The sequence below is a fragment of the Peromyscus leucopus genome, chromosome X, assembly GCF_004664715.2.
Source record: "Peromyscus leucopus breed LL Stock chromosome X, UCI_PerLeu_2.1, whole genome shotgun sequence".
NCBI lineage: Eukaryota > Metazoa > Chordata > Mammalia > Rodentia > Cricetidae > Peromyscus > Peromyscus leucopus.
Genome location: NC_051083.1, coordinates 54,223,662 through 54,236,853, shown reverse-complemented (window position 1 = coordinate 54,236,853; position 13,192 = coordinate 54,223,662). Strand labels below are relative to the sequence as shown.

At 44.4% G+C, this 13,192-nt stretch overlaps 1 protein-coding gene across 2 annotated transcripts in view; it reads left to right on the top strand.

The window, feature by feature from the left end:
- Nucleotides 1–649: 649 nt before the first annotated feature.
- The window catches only part of Zfx (zinc finger protein X-linked), a 76,133-nt gene continuing 63,590 nt past the window's right edge, over nucleotides 650–13,192 (top strand). Inside the window, exon 1 of one of the 2 annotated variants that reach the window (XM_037199291.1) lies at nucleotides 650–727. The gene's annotated coding sequence lies outside the window, so the exon portion shown is untranslated. The remainder of the gene's footprint in view (nucleotides 728–13,192) is intronic. The other variant, XM_037199289.1, reaches the window with a different exon arrangement.

Sequence of the window (13,192 nt, the reverse complement as noted above, 5' to 3'; positions counted from 1 at the left end):
GAGAATGGCTAAATCTACTTAATGTGATTATCTCTGATTGTACCAATTTTCCCTCAAATGGCTAATTTCATTCTTCCTTATGGCTGAGAAAAAAAATATATATATGTGTGTATATATAATATCAATTGTCCTTGTCCATTTCTGTCGTTTGAGACAGGGTCTCATGTAACCCAGGCTGGCTTCGAATTTGCTTTGCAGCTGAGCCTAGTCCTGAGCTCCGGACCCTCCTGCTTCCATCTCCCGATTTCTAGAATTACAGGCAAGCCAATTTTTCAAGGTTTTTTATTTTAATTTGTTTTTCTGGAGATTAAATTCAGGGGTCTTGAACATTATTTCTGGCTGTCCTGGAACTCCATTTGTAAACCAGGCTGGCTTCAAACTCTTAAAGATCGGCCTGCCTCTGCCTGCGTGTCGGGATTGGAGGTATGCGCCAACATGCCTGGCTTTCCAAGTTTTTTTTTTTTTTTCTTTTTTTTTAAAAAATTTTGTTTGTGCATTTTTGCACGTCACAAGGCTTATGTGGAGGTCAGAGGCCAACCCGGTGGAGGCAGTTTTCTTCATCCCGGATTCCAGGGATCAAACCCTGGTTTCCAGCGGGGCGTGGCTTAGAGCCTTTATCTACTCACAGCCCCGTGCTCACAAGACACTGAGGCGCTGACGGAGCTGGAAGAACGTTTCGTCTCTCCTCCGGATCGGCCTCTTCTGGCTTGCTTTTCAGAGATCTCAGGTAATTCTTTCTCTTTTCTACAGAGACATCAGCTGTTAGACGTAGGTAAGAGCGATTATTGTGGATTTTACTCCAATCTTGGTTGACCCCAGAAATCGGTGTTTCTTTCGTTGGGTCTGGGAATGGTATTTCGTTGAGCCTGGGAATGGTAAACTGCGTCTTTTCTTGCTTGTAAATTGTGCCTTGACTCTGCAAAGTGTGTTTAAAACCCCAGGTGGCGAATAACTTTCTTTTCATTTTAAAATGTTCCGCGCTCTTCCCAGTGGTTGGCTGCTAACGACCGAATTTTCATTTCTTAGCGGTAAGGCCTTTTATCTCCTGTGGGATTGTTTGCGCACTGTTTTCTGAGGCAGAGGCAAGTGGATCTCTGTGAGTTCGAGTTCGAGGCCTGCTTGGTCCGCGCAGCAAGTTCCAAGTCAGCCGGGGCCCCTGGCTCCCACGTGTTGGGATTAAAGCTGTGGGCCATCACGCGCAGCTTTGTGGTTTTAAAAGTTCTCTAAGCATCTATGTTTTCAGTTTTATTTCATTGTGTTAAACAAACAAATATAAACTTTCAAAATGGTCCGTGGAGGGCAATATCTATCATCCATGGAGAAAATCCCTTCTGTGTCTGTCTCCTCTCTCTCTCTCTCTCTCTCTCTCTCTCTCTCTCTCTCTCTCCAGACAGGGTCTGGCTATGTACTCCAGGCTGGTCTGGTACTCAGGATTCTCTCACCCCCACCTCTGGAGTGTTAAGATAGCAGAAGTGTGACATGGAGATGGGCGCAATTACTGTTCCTTTACCCTGAGGTTGCTTTTGGACAGAGACTGCGGTTTGTGAAATTTGGGCTGTAGATCTCCAGTTTCTCCTAATTTCCTTTTTAGAGACAAAAACATAGATTTTGAAGTTTTAAAATACAGGAGGTGCGCATAATCCTCAGTCCTGCCCATCTGGCCTACTAATGCCGGCTTCTTTTATTGATTCTCGGAAAACTCTACAGCCTTCACAAAGATTCTGGATAACTGTTTCACTACTTTGCATTTCTTTATTCCTTTTCAGATATTTAAATATGTGTGGCACATGTGCGCCATGTGTATTCATGTGTGTGCAGGTATGTCTCCTGTGCTTGAACACGTGGAGGCTAGAGGTCAACACTGGGGACCTTCCTCTATCGATCTCCACATTATTGTTATTAGTCTTTTGAGAGAAGGTCTCAATATGTACCCTTGGTTTCTTGGAACTCATTGTGTAGACCAGGCTGGCCTGGAATTCACAGCAATCCGATCCACATGCCCCTGCCCTCTGGGTGCTGGAATGAAAGACTCCGCCACGTGGGGCTTCCATCTTAGTTTTTGAGTAGGTCTCTCACGGGACTTGGAATGTTGATTAAGCCAAAATGGCTGGCCAGCAGCAAGCCCCTGCAAACCCTCCTGTCTCCATCCAGGACAGCACTGGGGTTCCAGGTCCTGGGGATTCAAACTCGGATCCTCGGATTGTCACGCTAGTGCCATTGTCCACCGAGCCACCTCCCCAAGCCCCCTTTTCTGATATTTAAACATATTTCATTCTGACAAAGACATTTAGGGCCGTCTCGTTGGCTCATTTGCCCGCCCCTTCTTTCTTTCTTCCTTCCTTCCTTCCCTCCCTCCTTCCTTCCTTCCTTCCTTCCTTCTTTCCTTCTTTCTTCCTTTCTTCCTTCTTTCTTTCTCTTTCCCTCCCTCCCTTCTTTCCTTCTTTTAATTATCCACTCGTGTTTTTTTTTAACATTAATTGAATTAAAATGCCAGGTTCTGTACTAGGTCTAGGAAAAGAAATAAAAGCCAACCGCGTTCCTCCAGGTTCCCTTAGCCTTCCTTCGCTGCGCATTATTAATCACAGTTTCGTGTCCTAGAACAGAGGCTTAAGGAGCATGTGGAGCTGCACATCAAGTCTTTGACTTCGTTAGTCTCCAGGGTTTTTGATTTGTTTCTGAAGTGTCTGTAAAGCTAGCCCAGCTACTTTCTATGAAATCTATTACAGAAATACTTAGCGACTGTGTGCAGGGTAGTTATAAGATATTTCACAATACTTATTGTCAAGTCTCATCCAACAGAGAAATTGTTACTGGAATTATTACTTTTGGGAAATGCTTTTTTGTCAGCATGTGTTATTGTATAATGTTTCCTGCTAAATGATGTACTTGAAATAGAAGAATATTTAAAATGAATCAATCAGCTTAACATTTCAAATGAATATTTTAAATTATCTAATTTTTGTTTGTTTGAGACAGGGTTTCTCTATGTAGCCTGGGCCATCCTGGAACTCACTATGTAGACCAGGCTGGCCATGAATTCACGTAGATCTGCCTGCCTTTGCCTCTTGAGTGCTGGGATTAAAGGCGTGCGCCACCATGCCTGACCCTAAAATATGTAATTTTTGAGCAGAAGTATTAAAATATAAACTATGTATTTTCCTCTCTTTTTATATTTATTTATTCTTTGGGGAGTGGTATGGGCGTGCATGTGCCACAGCATGAGGACAACTTGCAGGAGTCAGTTCTTTCCTTCCTACACATGGGTTCCGGGGATCAAACTCAGCTGATAGACTTGGGAGCAAGCATTTTTATCCACCGAACCCATCTTGTCGGCCCTTAACTTTTTTCTTTTTAGTCAGTTCAAAAGCAGTGAGGTGCCTTGTTTGGGGGGAATAGGTACTTACTGGCAAGCAAAGGATTTGTATGATAATTTTGCCTCAATCAAATTTCTGTGAGTTGAATGTTATTCCAAAATTTATTAGAGAAACTATATATATAAAAAAATTTTTTAGCTGGGGGGGAGGGGCGGGGTGGGGGTAGGGGGCAGAGGGCAGGCACATGCTTTTAATCTCAGCACTTGGGAGGCAGATCTCTGAGTTCCAAGCCAGCCTGGTTTAGACAGAGAAACCTTGTCTTGAAAAATAAAAGAAAAAATATTTTAAGCCGTAATACGCTACAATAACAGGGAATATTCCATTTTTGTTAACAATTTAAGGGGATCTTAGGGCTACATTATTGCAGAGTGCTTTCCCAGACATAGATTACTGAAGTAAGCAAGATTAAGATTTAGAAATAATAAACAGTTATTTCCTTAAGGAAGGGGAAACCTTTGTTTTCATTGTTCTTGTTCGCAATTTGAGTTGTGCTCCTCCAAGGAGGCGTCTCAGTAGGCTAAAACTCTAAGAAATTAAGGGAAACACCATATGGCGAGATTGAATTAAACATTTCTGTAAGCACATGACTGAGGATAACAGGCCTAGAGAGTTGCTCAACAGTTTAGAGTACGCATTGCTCTTGCGGCGTACCCAGTCACCCTTATGGTGACTCCAGTTCCAGGGGATCTGATACCATTTTCTGACCTCCACACACCAAGTGTCTGGGCATATATGCAGACAAAACACTCATACACATTTAAAAAATGGAACAAACCTTAAAAAAATTTAAAAGTAGAATTATAGCAGTTATCTGTTCCTGCTCAATAGTTTTACCATAACACAGAGGCTTGAGACACATCACTTTTTCATACTTCCTGTGAGCCAGGAGTCTGATCATGGCTTTAGCCAGGATGCCGAGCTAAGGAGTGTCTGCATGGTCTGTTTCAAGGTCTCACAAATCTTAATGCATAGAGGGAGAACACGTGCTTGAGGCCCTGGGTTCAATGTCCAGCTCCCGCTTCCCCACCAAAAAAAAAAAAAAAAAAAAAAAAAAAAAAAAACCAAAGAGAAAATCAGTTGAATTGGGCTGTGGTTTGTTTCCGAACACAAACTGGCACATTTAACCTCAGTTTCTTGTAGGCTGTCAGCCAGAAGCTGTCCCCAGGTCCTTGCCACATGGCCCGATTGGTAGTCAGTTTGCTTCTGTAAAGCCAACGGGGAGGAAGTCTCCCTACAAGAGGGACATACCATCATGTAATCCTTATACACATAATATAATCATGTATATGTCCAGTTGAGGCAGGAATATTGCCAGGAATGTGAGGCTAGCCGAAGCTTAAAAAAAAAAAAAAAAAAAAAAAAAAAAAAGACATGGCCTGGCAAGATGACTCAGCAAGTAAAGAAATTTGATTCCGAACCTGGCGACCTGAGTTCAATTCTGGAACCTATGTGGTAGGAGAAAACCAATTCCCCCAAGTTGTCCTGTGACCCTCACAAGCACATACCATGATGTGCACACCCACAAAATACATACACACAAAAAAATGTAGAAAAAAAAACGCCCAAAAGCTGGCCGAGATGGCGCACACGTAATCCTAGCCCTTAAGAGATAGAAACCCAAACCAGGGCTGGGAATGTAGCAGCTGATAGTGCTGCCGAGCATGCGGAGGGCCTGAGTTCAATCTCCAGCACCTCATAAACCGGGGCTATTGGTACACGCCTGGAATCCCAGCTCTCTGGATGTTGAAGCAGGAGGATTAAAAATTCAGGGCCATCCTCAGCTACACTGAGCTACATGAGCTCCTATCTCAAAAATAAAATAAAATACAGGAGCCCGACACACAGACGCAGGGAGGCAGGGATTATGGCGGCCGCTGTAGAGTTTGTCTGCCACAAATATGTATGGATTTTCCGGCTTTGTCTCGAGTGTCGCTAGTGCTCAGGCTGTTGTCTTTTAACTCATTCCCCATTAGCAGAGACTCGGGTCATTTGCAGAAGTAGCCTGGTACAGATAAGGAGGAGCAAGGAAAGTACACAAAGACCCAGGGGTGTTTTTATGGTGCTAGAAATCAGTAACGTTCAAGCCAGACATGGTGGCGCATGCCTTTAATCCCGGCACTCGGGAGGCAGAGGCAGATTGCTGAGTTTGAGGCCAGGAGAGAGAGGGGGAGGAGAGGGGGGAGGGAGAGAGAGAGAGGGGGAGAGAGAGAGGGAAGCAGAATCAGTATTGTTCTCAAGGATGAATGGGGTCGTGTTTCATTGGACACAGTCATGACATTTATAGCATATAAAGGTTAGTGGTGCCAATGAAATGAGGCAGATTGAATCTACATGAAAATCCATGACCTAATGATGATGTTCAAATTAGGGCAAGTCTGAAATTATTCGTCAGTAGCTAAAGAAGGTGTCGGGGCTGGGGAGACGGCTCAGTGGGAAAGGGCTTGCTGTGGAAGCCTGGCAAGCTGAGTTCATACACTTCAATGGAATTATTAGGACAGTGATAATTTTCATGTTCGTCATTGTATTCAGACATGGTGATCAACTGCTGTATAATGAGAAACAGTGTGCTAGCACACGTTTGCAATCCTAGAACTCAGGAAACAGGCAATCGAATTAAGAGTTTGAGGCCAATGTGAGACACACACACACACACACCACACACACACCACACACACACCACACACACACACACACACACACACACCACACACACACACACACACACACACCACACACCACACACACACACACACACACCACACACACACACACACACACCACACACACACACACACACACACACACCACACACACACACACACACACCACACACACACACACACACACACACACACACACACACACACACACACACACACACACACACACACACAAAGCAAGAACTGGCCAGCTCAAATTTGTAATCCCAGTATTTGGGAGACTAAGGCAAGAGGATTGCTGTGAGTTCAAGGCCAGTCTGGGCTACACAGTGAGTTCCAAAGGAGTAGGAATCAGCCTAGACAGCCGTCAGCAGATAAACGAATAAAGAAAAGGTAGCATATACACACAATGGAGATTTTTCCGTGATAACAAAGGAAATTTGCCAGGTGTGGCGGCATAGACCTTCAATTCCAGCACTTGGGAGGCAGAGGCAAACAGATCTCTATGAATTCAAAGCCAGCCTGATCTACATAGTGAGTTCCAGCCCAGCCAGGGCTATGTAGTGACATCTTGTCTTAAAGGGGGAAAAAAGAATATTATAGCTAAACATTATATTTTCAAGTGATGTGAAATGTGGGTAATTATTAGCATTTTTTTAGCTCAGTGTAAAGTATAACTGTCCCATTTAGTCAGTGTTTTCTTACTTTTTCTTTGTACTAAATCAGAAAATTCTGATTCAGAGCTATACATTAAACAAACACACAAACAAAAGACAGGAAATTTTTTGGGTCAGAAATTTCTTCTGTATGCCGAATTGAATGGGGACTCATAAGTGGAGAAGTCATTTCTTCCATCCAGGGTGGCCCCCAGACACTAAGTAGGTAAAGTTCATATTGAAATTCCGCCATGTTGAATGTTTTACCTTAGGAGAATGAGTATTGCTGTGGGCAGCATCCCCAAAGGTATGCTTTTGGGAACATTTTGGCCATTATAGTGATTAACAGGAATCTACTGACAAGGGTCTCCTAATGAGTAGTGGGCAGGAGCCAAGAATGTCACATGTTTCTGACTGCATGTGACATTGTTAAAGTTTTTTTCCCCCACATCTTACACACTTTTCAAATACTGCCCCAACATGCGTGTATTTTAAAGGTCTGCCTGTAATTATTTCTCCAGAGTCCTTGTTTTCTATTTCTAAAATTGCTTTAAAGAAAACTGGGGCGTATGTTCACAAAGCTCCGTGTTATTCTAATATGGGGGCCATAGGTCGCCTCTCTCTAGAACTCCAGTTTTAGCAAGCATAATTCAAAGTAGTTTTTGTATGACTTGAATGTACGTGGAATTTTCCAGGAGTGGAACTACTATGTAAATTGAAAGGAGTGTATAGTGGCATTTTGTTTGGAACTTTCCCAAGAATGGCTTAATGCTTTTGAAAAAAAAACCACACCAATGACATCAGTGCCATTTATGGCCTGTGCTGAATATCTTTCTCGACCCTTCCAGACCTTTCTACCCTTCTGTGTCGCAAAAAGGGACTGTGACTGACAAGATTCATTGCCCTCCAGCTTCTGGGAGGCATGGACAGATAGGAGATCTGGAAGATGGAAGGCAGTTGAGTAAGGGCTCTTGATCTGAGCATCAAGAGCCAGGCCGACCGTGCCTGGCATTTTTCCATCACAATGTGGTCATGCTGTGTCAATTTGGTTCCTAGGGTAGTTGAAAAGCACAAGTCAACCATGGGCCGTGAAGAGGTAGGTGGTTTAGATACCCCTGGCACTTGGGGCAACTAGGCTATTTCTCCTTTCCCCCACATTTATGGCTTTCTGGAAGTTCCCCATGACCGGCCAACAGAGAAAGGGTACAGACCTCCCAACCATCAAAAGATCACAGTAGCTGCATTCTAGCCCCTGCAGGACAGTGGAGGAGGGAGCTAGTCCTAGGGGCAAAGCCTAGGCAGAGCACATCTCTGCTTCATGTAGAAGGGAGACAGCCTAGTCTCTCTGTGGGCATATTGTTGGGAGATGCGATCCTCCGATCCTCCGTGAGCCAGGCTGCCCCTGTTTTTCTCTTTGGGTATGCCAAGAATGCAAAACCAGGAGGAGGGCTGGTGTACCTGAGGAGGTGCATTGCAAGGAGCTGCCTGGAGGGATGAGTGATGTCTCCTTTTGGGTCAAAGAGCAGGATTGCTAAAAGATGGGAGTTCCTTAGGCCAGGGTTCTTTCTGCTATGAAAAGAAGCACTGTGAGCACATCGCACGCACGAGCGCGCGCGCGCGCGCACATACACACACACACACACACACACACACACACACAGAGCAATAGAATAAGATGATTTCTTGGTTGCTTGACTATCTTTGAATTTATTTCCAGAAAAGAGGTCTGGAACTCAGAGCTTGTGGCTTGCTTTATAAATGTATCTTTGGCCTTCAAAAGCCTGTAATTCTTTTTTGTTTGTATCACTTAATAACCTGTTTCTCTGGTAATGATATTTCATTTGTTTCCACAGTCTAAAAGCGTATGCGTTTTCTTAAATAGCCAGGTGAATTGAAAATTGATGTGACACACAAAGGTATGTGCAAATGTTTGTAGCAGTTTTATTCATTAACAAATTAAAATCAATGTCAAGTGTGGTAGCATAAGCCTATAATCCCAGTTTTAGAGAGGTTAGGGCTGGATAATCAACGCCAAGCTGGTCTACATAATGAGTTCAAAGCTAGCCTGAGCTACTTACCAAGACCATTAAAAAAAAAAACTAACAAAATTATAAACAATCTGGATGTTCTCCAACTGGTGAACTCATAAACAGTCTGTGATACTATATACAATGGAATTCTAGTCAGCAATTAAAAGGGAAGGCCTGTTGATTCATTTACAAATTAGGATGAATCTCTCCTTTCATAGTGGTAAAATACACATAAACTTAGATGAATTTTAGTGTTACTATGTAGCCCTAGCTGGCCTGGAACTCTCTGTGTAGAGTAGTCTGGCCTCCAACTCACAGAGATCTACCTGCCTCTACCTCCTGAGTGCTGAGATTGAAGGCATGAGCCACCATGTTCTGTAACATGGATAAATTTTAAATACAGTCTCTCAGGATAAGAAGCCAGACATAAAAGAGTTAAAATAATTGTAAGTTTCCTTATATACGACGTTTTGAAAAACCGAGAGACTATAACTATAGAAATGTGTGTTCATTTCCTATTGTTCCATAACCAAGTACCGCCACAGACAGAATAGCTTTTAACAGCACAGATATATTTTCTTGCACTTCTGGAGGATAGAAGGCCAGGATCTGCTTTATTAGACTTAAGGCAAGGTATTGGCAGGGACTTTTCTAGCTCTGAGGCCATCTGCATTCCTTAGCTGAGTCCTGCCTCACGTTACAACAGCCTCTGGTATCCAGCCTCGCAGCTTACTTCCGCCTTCCCCTCTTAGTCTTTCTTTAAGGATTCTTGTCATGACATTTAGAGCCCGCATGGATAGATAACACTGGATGATTTCTTCTCCAGATCCTTGATAGAAATCACATCCTGTGAGGTTCTTTTGCCATATAAGGCACGACTCGCAGGTCTCTGATAGTAGAATGTGGGTATCTCTGTGGGCCATCACGCAGTCTAAAACAGGAATGAAACAGACCAATGGTTACCAGGACCCGGGAAATAAGGAAGAGTTGAAGCCATCCATCGTGGGCTTTACTAGAATGGTGGCTGATCTGTTACAACTGTCAAAACCCAGAGAAAGGGACCACAGAAAACTAACAAGAGCAAATGTTACTGCCTGAAATTTAAAAAACAAAACAACAACACCAAACCCCACCTGGTCATCAATGATTCCAGGACAGGCTGCAGAGTTCAGGGAAAGAACAGGAAAATAATATTGCAGGAGGAGTAAGTTCAAGAGATATGTTGTCCAACGTAGTGAGTACAATAAATAAAAAAATGTGTTGAAGAGAGGGGGCTGGAGAGCTCGCTCAGCTTCTTACAAGAAGGCCGAGAATTGCTCTCCAGCGTCGAACAAACCTGCTGTGGAGGTCCACACTTGTAGTTCTAGCACTCAAGAAATGGAGGCAGGAGGAGGAGATGTTTAAGGCCATCCTCAGTACATAGCAAGTTAGAAGCCAGCTCGGGCTGCAGGAGAGCCTGGCACCTTGTCTAAAAAGAAAGACAACAGAAAGGAAGGAAAACTAAGAGAGTAGATTTTAAGCGTTCTCATCGTAAAAAATGCAGTGGGTTAAATAATCAAGTAAGAGTGAAAGCATGCATTTATACTGCCACCAACCAAACTTTTATTTTTCACCTTCAAAGAAAAGATGATTGAGGGAGAAGAAGACTTAGAAATTAGTGAGATAAGGAAATTGGTAGATAAATGCCTCAATGAAACATCCATTTAACTGGTGAAAATTGTTTTGGAGTATGACTGAGAGTTAGAGGCAAGCCTGAGCTACATAGTGAGACCTCGTCTGTCTCAGCACACACACACACACACACACACACACACACACACACACACACACACACACACTAACAGTTGTCAAGTGTGGTAGCACATGGTTGTAATCTTTGTGCCAGAGAAGTTGAGGCAAGAGGATGTTAAATTCAAAGATTTGAGACCACCCTGTCTCAAAAAAAGAGAAAGAAGCTTTGCAGGTAGCATGTTCATTCAGGAGATAGAGGCAGGAGGATCATGAATTTGAAGCAACTTTGGGTTATATAACAAGACCCTGTCTCAAAAAATAAAATAAAATAAAATAAAATAAAAAAGATGGGGGGGGGAAAGACCCAATAATTTTATGTCTCTGAATTGTTTTTTAAATATGACGAGAAAAATGGAGAGACACTGAAGAACATTTATTAAACCTTTGTATGAACAATGGGAACCTGTGGCATTTGGGCCCCAAACTCCTTCCCACACCCCCTCACCTACTCTTTGTGATGGAAACTTGATTCTGGGAATACAGGTCCAAAACATAGGGGCTCTGTTTTTTCCTTAAAAAATCAAGATAACTTTAGCATTAATAAAAAATTGAAGCGGATTGAAATAATCGGGTAGGTTTGAATGCATGAATTAATAATATTCCCGGGACGGGGTGATGGTTTCATCCTAGGGAAGGGCAGGCCATCAGCATCTTTCAGCCTCCTCAGTACCATAGTACAGAAGCTGAATTCCATGCACCTAGAAAGCAGAGGATGGGAGGTCATTTCCTTCCCCCTCAACCTTTGGACAGAAGTCCTACTGTGTGCACCGTGTGCATGGCAGACAATGGTCCTCAGCCCTGACCATTCCCATTCTAGCCTGCTCACAGGGTGGCAGTTCCACACCAGGAGGGGCAAGACAAGTCAGGAAGACCAGGGCCTGATACCCCTCTCAAGGTCCATCTTGTAAAGCAAATGTGTCCCTCTGGAAGAGGCAGGCTACTATTTCTCTGCCCCCTTCCCAGTTCAAGCGTAGTGATACAGAGATCTTGCCCAAGAGGAGAGAGAAAGCCCAAGTGAACAAAAAGCTTTACTACTCTGTCTTCGAGGACTATTTTGAAACAGAGCCGGGACAGTTCATGCTTGGGACATTAGGGGAAAAACGGCCATCTTGGCGGTGAGCAGTTAAGAGGGCCACGAGCTCCACTGGGTTTGTAGTACCAAGTGAAATGATAGACCTTCTAGAAGGTTAAAAGACATAAAAGGTTAAAAGGAGAGGCAGCTAAGAAGAACTCTCCTGGGGTAGGAACAAACTTCAAAGTTGGCCCGTATTGCTGGCCCTGAAAAGGAGACTGATCGGACTGTGGCACAATTTCTGCTTCATGAGGTATCAAAAATAGAGGCATCAGCTACAAATTAGTGGAGCCCCCCCCCCAGCTGGTAGAACAGCTAGATGAGGTCCGAGAGAACGTAGCTGTAATCCTGGTGCTTCTGGAGACTGTGATGTGTGTCCAGGGTTGTAGCCTCTGAGAAAGACATCAAAAGGCTCTGCACTGTGCAGGAATCTCAGACTCACTGAACTGGACCAGTCAAGTGACTAAACAACTGGCCCTGGGAGGGAGGGGAGAGTCAGCATCCAGATTGGCTCCACTATCTCTAAAGCATCCAGTCGTCAACAACAAAGCCCAAGACTCGCAAACAAAACAAAACAGACCGGGACCCCCCATCTGGGGAAACAAAACAGGCGCTAGAAATTACCTCTGTGGTCAGCTTAGTCTGTTGTTTTCTTTCTTCTAATGAAACACCAGAAAGTAGATCATTTACAAAGAGCAAAAGGTTGTTTGGCTCCTAGTTCTAGAAGGTGGGAAGTTGAAGACCATGAAGCTAGCATCCGGTGAGGCCCTTCCTGCTGTAAATCCCATGGTGGAGAGCCTCACATGATAAGATATAAATAGGTGTCAGCTCAGGCCATTCAAACCCTTCTAATGGGAGCCCTACCCTGATGACTTTGCCTAGTGCTGATTTACCTCCAGATGCCATCAGCATGCATCTGGGCACTACATTTCCAGGGCAGAAGCACATTGGCAAGGCAGACCCCTCAGAAGCAGTGTTTTTCTGCTGCCTTACAGGGTGCTTTCCCCTTGCTATAAAAAAATGGTAGCGAAATGTCGCTGCATGTGGGCAGTCAGGGCTCCCTGGAGACACCATCTTCTGAAGCTCAGGCCCTCTTCTTTGTAAACTGCCATTGTCATTCCCGCTCTCAGCTGGAACAGTGAGTGCCCCTATCTAGGCTGGTGCCGCTCTCTGTTCTCCCTATCGCTCATCTCTTTCATAATCGTCTCTACCGCTGAGGGCTGCAGCCCCTCCCGGCTTGGCCTTGGGCAAAAGTATTAATAATAGGGTGGTGGACTCATTGTGCTGGGCCCAGCATTCCTGGGTCTCTGTGGCACCAGGGAGGAAGGTAAGTCTCCCCAGGCCACCTGAGGGAAGGGGTTCTGGCCTTTTCCTGGCCTTCATTGTCTCTGTAGCAGCAGCTGCTGGCAGGTAAGTGCAATGTGTGACTCACCAGTGACAAGGCTCCATGCTTGGTGGGGTGGGAGAGAAGTCAAACTCGGCAGGATCCCAGAATGCCCTGCTGCTCAGAGCAGCAGCAATCTGGGGCCTCTCTGTGAGAGCTGGCTACAAGGCCAGGCGCCCCCTCAGGCCCAGACCTGGACCCTCTGTGTTCAAAGAAGCATGTTTA